This window comes from Megascapheus bottae, chromosome 2, assembly GCF_031878675.1.
Source record: "Megascapheus bottae isolate mThoBot1 chromosome 2, mThoBot2.hap1, whole genome shotgun sequence".
Lineage (NCBI taxonomy): Eukaryota > Metazoa > Chordata > Mammalia > Rodentia > Geomyidae > Megascapheus > Megascapheus bottae.
Genome location: NC_143510.1, coordinates 24,290,617 through 24,302,831, shown reverse-complemented (window position 1 = coordinate 24,302,831; position 12,215 = coordinate 24,290,617). Strand labels below are relative to the sequence as shown.

Genomic DNA, 12,215 nt, shown 5'->3' with positions numbered 1-12,215 from the left:
TTCATCACTCATTCATTATTCCTATTATGATGGAAATTTATTTTAAAGGTAATCTCTGAGACATTTCCCTAGCACAAAGTATACTTTCACTTTTAAATGTCAAAAAAATATTCTACTCACAAAGCCATTCAACTTTTCAACTCAATTTCATCAGTGTGAATTACAAAGAAACCATTATCTTAACACATCCAACTAAGAGAAATGCATCGCTATAGGTAACTAAAATCATATAAAATGAAGTACACAAATGACATCCATAAATAACAAAATGCAGGAGAGTGTGGGGGTATTTTCCTAGAGATACAGGGAAACATATTAACCATAATAAATATGAGGTAGAATTAAGCATGCACAATAAATATGAGGTAGAATTAACTGCACATTTTTGCAAAAAAATATCAATCGTAAAGTGATCTTAGAATGTATTGAAACATGTAAGTCAGTGAACTTTCAAAACATTTAAATCAATTTCTACTTAACAGAAGTAGTACAGGTGAGTGAAATAAGAGCCTTTTACTACCAACCTCTCCCTGCTTAGTTTCTGTTCAAATGTGTGGGAAAGCAAAACCATCCCTCCATTTTCTACTGGGAAAGATATATGAACACACCTCCTCACCCACTTCATTTGTAGCCACGCAGTATACCTCATTAGTATATTAGACCAGTATTCTAACTCAAGTTATTCCCAAACCAAAATTTCATTGTGTTTTCTGGACTTTATTGGACCTTATTGGATCATTTCAGACTTGCTTTTGAATTCATGAAAATAACACAAACATTCTGCTGCTGACTTAGAAAACAGAAGAATTCCAAGATAATGCAATAGTTTGAAGTATTTCAGAAGTCATACTTTCAACTCCCAACTTTTTGGATCATGCATCTTTTTTGAATAGTGTTGACTTCTCTCATAAATTGAGAAAACTTTACAATTTAGCTTTGATTTTAGAAAATATGATTCAGAATAAAACCCTAAATCTTCATCCTAGGAGTTCATATATATAAGATACTGTTCTAGAACTCCAGTCTTTAACTTGCACTCTTCCATCTGTTGGACACACTGTTCAAGAGATGCCTTGAAATTGTACAAATATATCTGGGAATAATGGCTCTGTGGTCCATTGCTTGGCAAATGAAATGGGACAAATAGAATGCATCCTTATACTGAGAGCAGACTGTCATTTGTCAGTATTTGAAAGAGAATTTCATAGGCTAAGCATCCAGCAAGGATTGTTTAGCAGTATTTTGTTTGTTTTGTGCTGGTCCTGTGGCTTGAACTCAGAGCCTCACACTTTTTGCTTAGATTGCTCACTTGCAGTTGGCACTGTATCACTTCAGCCACACCTCTACTTTGGCTATTTTCTGATTATTTAGAGGTAAGAGTCTCAGATTTGTCTTCTACAGTTGCCTTGCAATCGAAGTCATCCCATCTCATCCTCCTGAGTTAGCTAGGATTACAGCTGAGAGCCGTGAGTACCCAGCTACAAGGTAGATATTTACTAGGGATTTATTTTAGTATACCAGAATAAAGTATGGAAAAACAGAGAAGGGAAGGAAGAACTTCATGTTTCAAACATTGGAAGTGAAGACTTCCCACATTAGGAATGGAGACTGGAAATGATGCTTCTTGTTTGAACTGTTGAGTCTTTCTGAGATGGGTGATTATAAGCAGTCAGGTCATTAACCAACCCCTAATTATTGTCAGAAATGGCTCTGGAAACTTGCATTTTCCATACATGTCCTCCAGTTTTCTCTTTACTCATTTAAGATGTTGGCAGCTTCTTAGTATCTCAGAAGAGACGGATGCAGACAGCCCCATATTTCATAGTCTTCTAACTTAACATCTAAACATGGAAGAAAAGAATGATGCTCTAATTTTTCAGTGTTACTTCCTGTTTTTTAAAAGATAATTTTGTTGTTAAGGTGTTGTACAAAGGGGCTACCATTTCATAAGTCAAATAATGAGTGTGTTTTATTTTTTCGACTGTGTCACTCTTTCCTTCACTTACTACCAGTTTCTCGCTCCCATTTCTGTCCACAAGTTATATAGGCCATTTTTCACATAGTGTATACTGAATATAGTGATTGCATTTGTTTGCCCTTCTCTCCCTCTCTCTGTCCTGGCCCCCACCAAAAGAAAAAAAAAGCCCAAAGCAAAAGCAAAAACCAACAGCAACATAGTATAGCAGCCAAAGCACCGCTATGTTTCCATTTCCTGGAATTTGTTTCAATAAATAATATTTTATTTTATTTTATTGTTGGGGTAACATATAGAAAGGTTACAGTTACATTCAATAAATAACATTTTAGGGGCCGGGAGTTTGGCCTAGTGGTTAAAGTGCTTGCCTAGCATGCACAAAGACCCGGGTTCGATTCCTTGGTACCACATAAATAGAAAAAAGCCGGAAATGGTGCTGAGGCTCAAGTGGTAGAGCTCTAGCCTTGAGAAAGTCCAAGGACAGTGCTCAGGCCCTGAGCTCAAGCCCAGGACTGGCAAAATTTAAATAAATAAATAACATTTTAAAGGTTCAGAGAAGTTACATTTTGGGTTCCTCCCTAAGGGTAGCCTTGAGTCCTGTGTAAGTTATCATGTCTAGTTATACTTTAGATCTAGCTTCCACATATGAAACCATGAGTTGTTTCTCTCTCTGAATGTGGCTTACCTCACTTAGCATAATTTATTCTAGATCCATCTATTTGCCTACAAATGATATACTATTCTTCCTAGTGGATAAGAAAAATCCCATTGTATATCTATTCCACATTTGATTGATCCACTTAGCTGTTATAGGGTTTTTGTTATTGTTTTGAGTCTAGTCCTTGCAATCTTGCTTTTCTCTGGGCTTCTATAATCCAGCATACCTATAATTCTTACTCACAAGGCTGAAATCTGAGAATTCTGGCTCAAGGCCAGCCCAGGCAAACAAATCTGAGACATTCTTTTATCTCCAACTAACCACCAAAAAAGCTCGAAGTGGAGCTGTAACTCAAGTGTTAGTACAAATCTGAGCTAATATACTAAGCAAGTATGTGAAGCCTTTAAGGTCAAGTTTTACTAACAGCTCACATAAAAAAAAAATTTAATCTCCCTGTTCATCTCCTCTATGTTATCCTGCCTCAAGACCTGGAGTAAACAAACAGAAGAAAGAGTGAGTGAAAAACCTTAAGAATCCAGACCTCCCAAAACAGCCAGAGCAGGCAGAATAGTCAAGAGAGACATCCGAAGAGGTGCCTGGTCTACCTGACAGGGTGGTGGCCCTCACACCTGATCTGCATAGCTGTGGATCCCCACGGGATGCTAAAATAAAAGTGAGCTGTACAACTTGTGAGTGGAGACGGGAGGGAGGGACTGGGAGAGAAGGAAGGAAGGGAAGACAGTGTGCAAAGGGAAATGTACTCAATACCCAGCTCTGGTCATTATAATCCCTCTTTACATCACCTTTATAATAACAATAAAGTAAATAGATTAAATTTTAAAAACTTCAGCTGCATCAGAAGCCCCAGGAATGTCAACTCCCTCTAGAGCTTCTAATCCAGATGCTCAATGATAGAGCTGAAAAGTTTGTGTTTCTAAGTAGTGCTTGGAGATGTTAATGTGTAGGTCAAAGAACTACTTTTTGAGGATCCAAATGCTTTAGGGCCTATTCGAAAACTTGTTTTAGACATGCCAGGTCTGTTCATCCACTTACTAATTGTAAATATTGACTGCATTTCACCTAGTTGAAGGCTGCTGTACTGTCTTTTGTGACTGTGCCAGGACATCCAGCCCACTTTAGGGAAATAAAACATCCAATAATCCTCAGACCCAGATGCACAGCATCCAGTGAAGGGGGAGGCCACCGGAACTTCCCTTGCTAACTTCTCCATTTGTCAGTGGGCCCCAAAAGTATCATGACCCCACTTTATTTGTTCCACTGTGCCAGGTCAGAAACCTTTCCCTGTGTAGTAAGCTGTTCTGTCATTTTTTTAAGCACATTTTTGTTAAACTACATTTCACTTCATATCAGTTGTGAGCCAGAGGCTCCCCTTGCTATCCTTTTGTGGAGCTGTAACAAGCTGGCACTGTCACAAAGCTTTTATTAAGTACTAAAAGGGAAAAAATAGAAACAAATGCAGAGTACAACGTGTTTTGAAAGAGAAGAGATCTGAATCTTGTTCTGTGAAACCCTTGTCTGTAGCTTTCTTCCTAGATAAACACAAAACTCACTCTCAGTGCCTTCCCAGGCCCCTGCCTCTTTTAGGTGGGTAGCTTGAGAAAGGTGCTACTTTTCCAGGTGAGACCCTATCCCTGCAGATGGCCTCAGATCCTGCGTACTTACCAAACAGCGCCAAAGTGATGATGCCTGACAATGCCTGATAGCATTCTAAGAATCTGTTTCACCAGGTATTTGTAATGTCACAAGACACATGGAGTTCTGTGACAAGACTTATTGGCTTTCTGCAGCAGCATTTCGCTAACAAAGCACAGCAGAAGTATGTGTGTTTGTCTGTGTGTGTGTGTGTGTGTGTGTGTGTGAGAGAGAGAGAGAGAGAGAGAGAGAGAGAGAGAGAGAGACAGAGACAGAGACAGAGACAGAGACAGAGACAGAGACAGAGACAGAGAGGCAGACAGAGACAGAGAGAGAGAGAATCTCCAAGGGAAAGCTATACAGCGAATTGTTCCCCAGAATCATTTGACTATTGAATTTCTTTTTTATTGTTTTGTCTTTAATGTATCTCCCATGTCTTTTTCACAGTCCTTATTTATAAAAGTGGTGAGTCAAGATTCTAAACAAGAGACCAAGAAAGTAAGCATATATCTTTCACCCAAAAATATTAGCTAATATTTAGGTGTCTTTTAGCATTTAGATGGTGAAACTGAAAGCCCTACCGCTTTACATTTAGGAAGTAAACTTGCCTTTTGAGTAATTTGGGCTCCTCTAGAGAGAAAGAAATGCTTTGGCCTTTTATATATAGTCTCTTTAGGAGCAGGGAGTTTTCTGCAGTGATAAGAAATCACAATTTTATAAACTCATTTGAGAGAGACTAAATAGCTAAATGGTTCTACCTTTGTTCTCTACTGCCAGAGATATAAAATTCCCTACTGCCATAGATTATAAAAAAGAGAAAGCTGGATGGATTTTATACCATTCCTATCTCTCAGGAATGCTCAGAACCTAAGACAATCCATTTATTACCATATGTAAAATATCACTAATTATACAAGGGAGATTCACTAAGATGTTTCCATATGTGCATATAATTTACTTTGATCATACTCTCCACCCTCACTTTCATTCTTCCTTCCCACTGGCCATCTCCTCAAAACAGTTCCCCATTTTTTGTGTGTCTTCAAATGGTATCCTTTTTTAGTTATTGCATTAATCATAATGTTATTAAGTATTAGTTGTACAAAGAAGTTATACTTCTATAAGTCGGGTTATGAGTACAATGCATTGTATTACTCTATTGTTCCTCCTATCTTTCCCCCTCCCCTTACTACCCTCAAGTTAAGTAGTTCAATTTTGACATAATGTACCTTGAATACAATTAATACATTTATTCACTCTTCCTTCATTCTTGTTGCCCCACAGTTTCCCTCTCCCCGAACTTAGCATTTATTTTCTTATGCAGTTAACTAGTCAAGAGGAATTATACTATTGGACTTTCCCCCTACATATACCACCCTTTACTCAATTTGTGTGTAAAAGCCTGTGTATGTTATTATGCATGTTTGTTTTTTAGATCTCCCTCCCACACATGAGAGAAAATGCGCATGTTTTGTTTCTGAGTCTGTCTTCTTTCACATCACATAACTTGTCTAGGTCCATCCAGAAAGTGGTATCTTTCTTTATAATGCACTTAGTCCTTCATATTTTTTCTAAGAGCAAATGCTGCTGTATGTGATGATTGTCACAGGCCTCCAGACCTATAATGGAATCAAGTGGCTCCTGAAAGGCAGAGCAAGTAACATTTTAGCTTAGTCCTGAAAGATGAAAGGGCTCTGTTCTATAAAGAGCTCAAGTAAAAGATATTTCAGACAGAAAAAAAAACATATGAGATACCCTTGATGTGGACAAGAACTTTGAGTATTCACTGGACAAGGACACTAGTTGGGCTGCAGTTAAGTATACAAGAACAGAAGGGATTGATGGGAACTGGAGAAGGACTGCCTTTTGATAGAGTGGATTTGATCCCAAATGCATTGCGAAGTCATTGAAAGCTTTAAGTGGTGATTTGACATGACCTGCTTTGCTGTATAATAATACCAAACTTCAAACTCAATTACAGAGTTATAGTCATGAAAGCAATTTGATATTGGCAAAAAAAAAACAACCCTGTGAATCAATGGAACAGAATAGAAACCCCAGAAAATAACCTGCAGACCTATATGTCATCTAATATTTGGGAGCCAAGAACATAGGATGAAAGAAAGAGTGGCTGTTCAACAAATGGTGCTGGGAAAACTGGATATTCACATATAGAAAACTGATACTAGATTCTTATACATCTCCTCCACCAGCATCAACTCAAAATGGATCAAAGGCCTCAATGTAAGATTTTTAACCATGACACTATTACAGAAAGAAGGAGAAACATTAGATCGTCTCAACACAGAAACTTTGAGATCCTGAATAACAAAGAAAGACATTTTATCAAACAATGAAATTCCACTCATCCATTAGAAAGAATAACATTGAACCATTCATAAGGAAGAGGATTGTGTTAAGTGAAGTAAGCCAGACCCAGAGACATATGGTTTGCATGATTTTCCTGATTAGTGGGAGCTAGAAAGTTCTTGTAAATCTAGAAGTTATCACACTGGGTGGCATTCAAGCAGTTATAAATGAATTAAGTATGCTAGAATCAATAGAAAACATAAATAGTGTAATTCTTTAGAAAGACTAAGTCAAAGCCCAACAAAATGAGTAATAAGACATGGATTCTTGCCCAATGTTCTCTCTCATCTCTTTTGCTGTCCCTTGGTTATCTCATATGGTTACAGTATTTTACCTTGTTACCTGATATATTGTATATAACTTTATTTGGTTATTTGAAATAGGTTAGGGAAGAGGGAAAGAAGATGAGGGGCAGGGGGGGAGGGAAATGGGGACCAAGACATGAGAAAGGGTATCAATGTTTGTGAAGTAATTCACCTTCTATCTGGTGAATATAATGTCACCCTTCTATTATAATAAAAATATATGGAAAAAATGGATACTTGCAGATGATGGGGGAGGGGGCCAAGAGAAGAGTAGTAGAAGAATAAATAGGGGAAATGAGCCACAGAACTGAGGAAAATGAGGGGAGAAAGGGTAAGTGGAAGGGTGGGAGAGAAATATTGAAGGGATGGCACACATCAAGATGCATTGGACACATAAACTGCATTGTTAAATGACTTCTTAAAAAATCCATTTGCATTGTTAAATGACTTCTTAAAAATCCAATATGTAACCTAGAAAAGTGAGGGAAGGTGTGGGGTAGTTGAGAATGTTAAAAGGAGTCACATTGATCAAGAGGCACTATATTCATAAATTGCTTTATTGAATGACAACTCTTTTGTTCTACCACTTAAAGAAAATTTTAAAGTTTTACAGCCAACATGACATCGGACATAGGACACAGCCAATATGCCAAAAAGAAAACCTGCAGAATGGAAAAAGATTTTTGATAGCTATTTGTCAGACAAGGGCCTAATATCCAAAAGACACTTAAAGGTCAAAAATTATATCTTCAAAAATTAAACCCTCAGTCCCCTAAGGAGCGGACCAGTGGGCGCACGGAGCCTGCGGCCTGGAATGCTCACATCCCGCACTTGGATAAAGCCTCCATGTCCGGCCGTGATCCCCGAGCATCCCACTCAGGTGATGAGGCATGCGGGGTGCACCCAGCGCCGAAGGCTGCTGGACGCCTCCATTGTGTGACCACAACTAGGGCTGGCCTTGCACCAGGACCTCAAGTTTTTGAAGCCCTTCAGCCATCAAAGGGCCTGCCTCTTCCTTACTGGAATGTCCTGGCACTGTGGAGCCTGGCAAGCTGCCTGCGGGGAGACAGAGCAGCACCAGCTGTCCCTGGCGCCAAGGAGCCTGTGCACTGGCAAGGTCACTTGCCTGGTATTTGGGCGGCAGAGGCACACAGACTGACAGGGTGTCTCAGCTCACAGACACACTGTGCATATCTCTTTCAGAAGAAGCTGAGGTTGCTCTGCACAAGGAAGATTCCAGGGCTTCAAACATCTCCAATGTGGACCACTCAGGGCCTTAAGAGAAAGTTCTCTATTGATGTGTTGTAGGGTTTGTATGGAAGTAATGTCACTTTATAGTCAATAATGCCACTGGGTGAGGAGCACTATGCAGGGAGAAACCTTCCACAGAAAGACAGGCAGGGAGAAGCACAGGCTGATTGCAAGCTTGCCACGCACTGCGAGCCTGAGATAGACTGCAGGATGGCCAAGTAGAAGGCCTTGAGAAGAAACTAGGAACGAGTGCTGGTAAGGAAGTTTGTCTTCTGAGTCACCATACCAAATAGGAAAAATGATCTACATGCCCCGTGTACGGGGAGTTCTTCTGTGAGGGAGCAGATCTTTTCATGCACCAGAAAATCCACACGCCGAGAAGTCCCATAAATGTGACAAGTGTGACAAGGGTTTCTTTCACCTATCAGAGCTTCATATTTACTGGCGAGACCACACAGGAAAGAAAGTATATAAATATGATGATTGTGGGAAGGATTTTAGCATGACCACCAAGCTTAACAGGCACAAGAAAAATCCACACAGTGGAGAAGCCCTTTAAGGGCTACGAGTGCGGCAAGGCCTTCAACTGGAGCTCCCACCCGCAAATTCACATGAGGAGACACACAGGAGAGAAGCCCTACGTCTGCAGTGAGTGAGGAAGGGGCTTCAGTAACAACTGTGCATCCACCAGAGGGTGCACACGGGAGAGAAGCCTTTCAAGTGTGATGAGTGTGAGAAGGCCTTCAGCCAGAGCACCAGCTTGTGCATCCACCAGAGAATGCACAGCAAGGAGAGAAACCATCTGAAGATAGCCGTCATATAGAGAGAGCACTTGCTGAGAGTTAATCATCCGGAAACCCCTAAGTGCCGCTAGGATGTAACCCTGAGTACCTTCATTGACCCAGAATTCTTGCAGCAATCCCTGGCAGAACACTGAGGAGGCCTAGGTGAGGCATTGTTTGGTCACTCATTCATACCAGTGTGTCCCTCAACTTGGCGTTGAACGTGGAATCTGATTGTGTGCCCAAGGCAGTCAGCCTTTCTCATCCCTGCCGGTCATAAGATGTTTTCGGAGATTCTGGCACTGGGCCTCAGTGGTCGAAATGCTACCCAAAACCCTTGAGCAGTGCCCCGAGTCGCTTTTTGTCTGTGCTGTTCTTCAAAGCTTGCCGTTGAAGCTCATGCCCCTTCCTTCCCCTCAGTTCAAGTCTACCAGTCAACGCACTTGAAAATGGACAATCCCACTAAGAGCATATTCTGAGGTGGCCATTTTACCTGGCCTGCCATAACCTTCCATAGCTCCTGTTGCCTCTGAGACAACTAGATGACATCACTGCCCTTCCTAGATGGCATTGATTCATTTTAGATTAGCTGACTCACTCAGCCTGTCAAGAAGTTATCAGCAGGCATGTCTACCCTGGAACTTTTTAGTTTGGGGACTCTGCTAATCATTTGTCTCCATGTTAGACTTGGTTTTGTTTTGTTTGAAGTAACTGAGTGTAAATAGCAGGATGAAGACGAAAGGTGTGCCCACTTGTCTCCAGCATTGCCCAGGTAGGCTCTCTCTAGGGTGGGGGCCTTCGGAAGGAGGTCAAGAGGAGCTCCTGTCCCCGTTTCTGTCGTCTTGGGCAGTAGTGTGTCCGTATCATAGCACACTAGACCACATACCAATTCCTTTGTAGGCATGGATGTGTATTTTTAACCCATCTTTTTTTCCCATTTTCATTCATCCAACAAATATTTATTGAAGGCCTGAGTGCCAGGCACTGTGCTGGGTACTGGGGATGCCACTGGATCAGACAGGCAATACAGACAAGGACGCAGCTCATGGAGGTGACTTCCAGTGGGGCAGACAGATGATAAGCAAGTAAGCAAATAATGTAGTTTGAGATAGTGATTAAGTGCTATGAAGACATAAACTAGGGTGGTATGTAGTGGAGAGGTGGGGGGGATAGTATTCACCAGGGTCCGGGGCAGCAGCCGGCCTTGCTTAGGGCACCTGGGGCCAGGTGGAGAGGATGCCAGGCCACAGTGCAGGTGCTGCTTGCTGGAGACAGGAGGGAGGCAGGCATTGGCATTGGCGTGGGGAGGGAAGATGCTGGCCTGCCCCGTATCTTGACTTCTGTAGACCTGTTGTTTGTTTTGACTTGATTTTGCTGATTATTATAAACTTAAATGGAGGAACTCAAGGAATGTTTAGAAGACCAAAAGTCCCCAGTGACAAGAACAAAAAGTGATCAGTTTTTAACATTGTTTCTCTCCTCATTCCCATTCTCATGTGTGTCCCACATACAGTCCTTTTGCTCAGGAAGTCTTTGGGGAAATTAAGGACCTGTGAAGTGGGTGGTCAGGTGGTGGCATCTATCAGCGGTCTAAGAGGCTGAGATGGCTTCTCCAGGTGGCCATGGCAGTGCCAAGATGACCCTCAAGGGTCACCTTGTCTCTGGTCACCTAGAAGGGGGTTTTATGCACTGAGGCCAATGCGAGATCAAGATTGCCCATCACCACCCAAATCTCAGTGCTTATACCTCTTCTGACAAGCTCTGATTTGCTGCCACCACTACCCTGTCCAGAGCACCGGGCACAGGTACCAGCTGCAGCTGCCCCAGGCCTTATGGCCGCCACAGCAATTTACTGTAGTGTCTTATTACTTCATGTCATGATAGTGTGGAGCATTAGAGAAAAGCCTAGACTTTTAGTTAATAGAGAACCAGTTGAAATACCATTGGTAGGATTTTAGTTTTAGGATAAATTGGTTTGATTTCTAGCTTCATTACTATTAGATATGTGAGCTTGGGAAAATTATTTAATCTTTTGAGTCTAGTTCTCACAAAATGAGGACATTAGCCTAAATTTCTGAGTTTCCAACTAGTCCTAGAGTTCTATATTTGTACATAGTTGAATTATTTTATCATGCTGTTGCTGGGAAAATGACTAACACTTTTGAAGCTACTAATTTTATGTCAAGCTTTAAAGTCCATAATGGTTTTCTTCAGAAAATATTATTTGACCTCCAATATGTCCAAATAGATTTAATAAAACCACTTTATAATAGGGGAAAAATTAAACCCTCAAAGAACCAACAATCCTATTAATAAATAAGCTAATAACCTAGAGACATCGCAGAAGAAGTAAAACTGGACAACAGACACACGAAAAACTACTCAACATTTCTGGCCATAAAATAAATTTAAAACAACACTGAGATTCCACCTCATCCCATTTAGAATGGCCAATATCAAGAAAACAAACAATAACAAATACTGGCAAGGATATAGCCAAAAGAGAATTCTATTCAACTGTTGGTGAGAGTGTAAGCTTGTTCAACCACTCAGGAAAACAATATAGGGGCTTCTCAAAATACTAAACATAGAACTACCCTATGACCCAGCAATTTATCCAAAAGATCACAAACTTGGACACAGGAAAGCCACAAACACAACTATGTTTATTGCAGCACTATTCACCCTAGCCAAGGTATGAAATCAGCCCAAATGCCCCCCCCCCGCCACTGAACAAAGATCAAGAAAATGTGGTATATAAAAACAATTGAATTTTATTCATCCATTAGAATCAATAATATTGTACCATTTGTAAAGAAATGGAAGCACTTGGACAAAATGACATTGAGTAAAGTAAGTCAGGCTCAGAAACAGGGTGCATGTTTTCCCTCATGTTGAAGCTAGAATTTAAAAGTTTAGCCTATAAACCTGAAAGTAAACACATAATATGCAACTGGTTACAGCTGTATTAACTGTAATACAATAGGTTCAAAGGAGAACTGAAAGAATGCCTTTCTTACAAATGCAAAGTCAGACCTAACAAAATAAGCACCAAGAAAAGGATACTTGTAAGAGGTGGGATGGGGCCAAGGGGAGAGTGTTAGATGAATGAGGAGGAAAAGGGTAAGAGAATGCAGTAAAAAAATTCAATGTATGTACAATAAAATCAAGAAGGAAGGAATGGGTGAGTGAGAATGTTGAGAAGAGTGACATTGATCAAG

General features: G+C 40.6%; 1 protein-coding gene across 8 annotated transcripts in view; it reads left to right on the top strand.

Moving 5' to 3' along the window:
* The window catches only part of Thrb (thyroid hormone receptor beta), a 349,517-nt gene that overhangs the window by 289,247 nt on the left and 48,055 nt on the right, over positions 1-12,215 (top strand). The window lies entirely within an intron of this gene.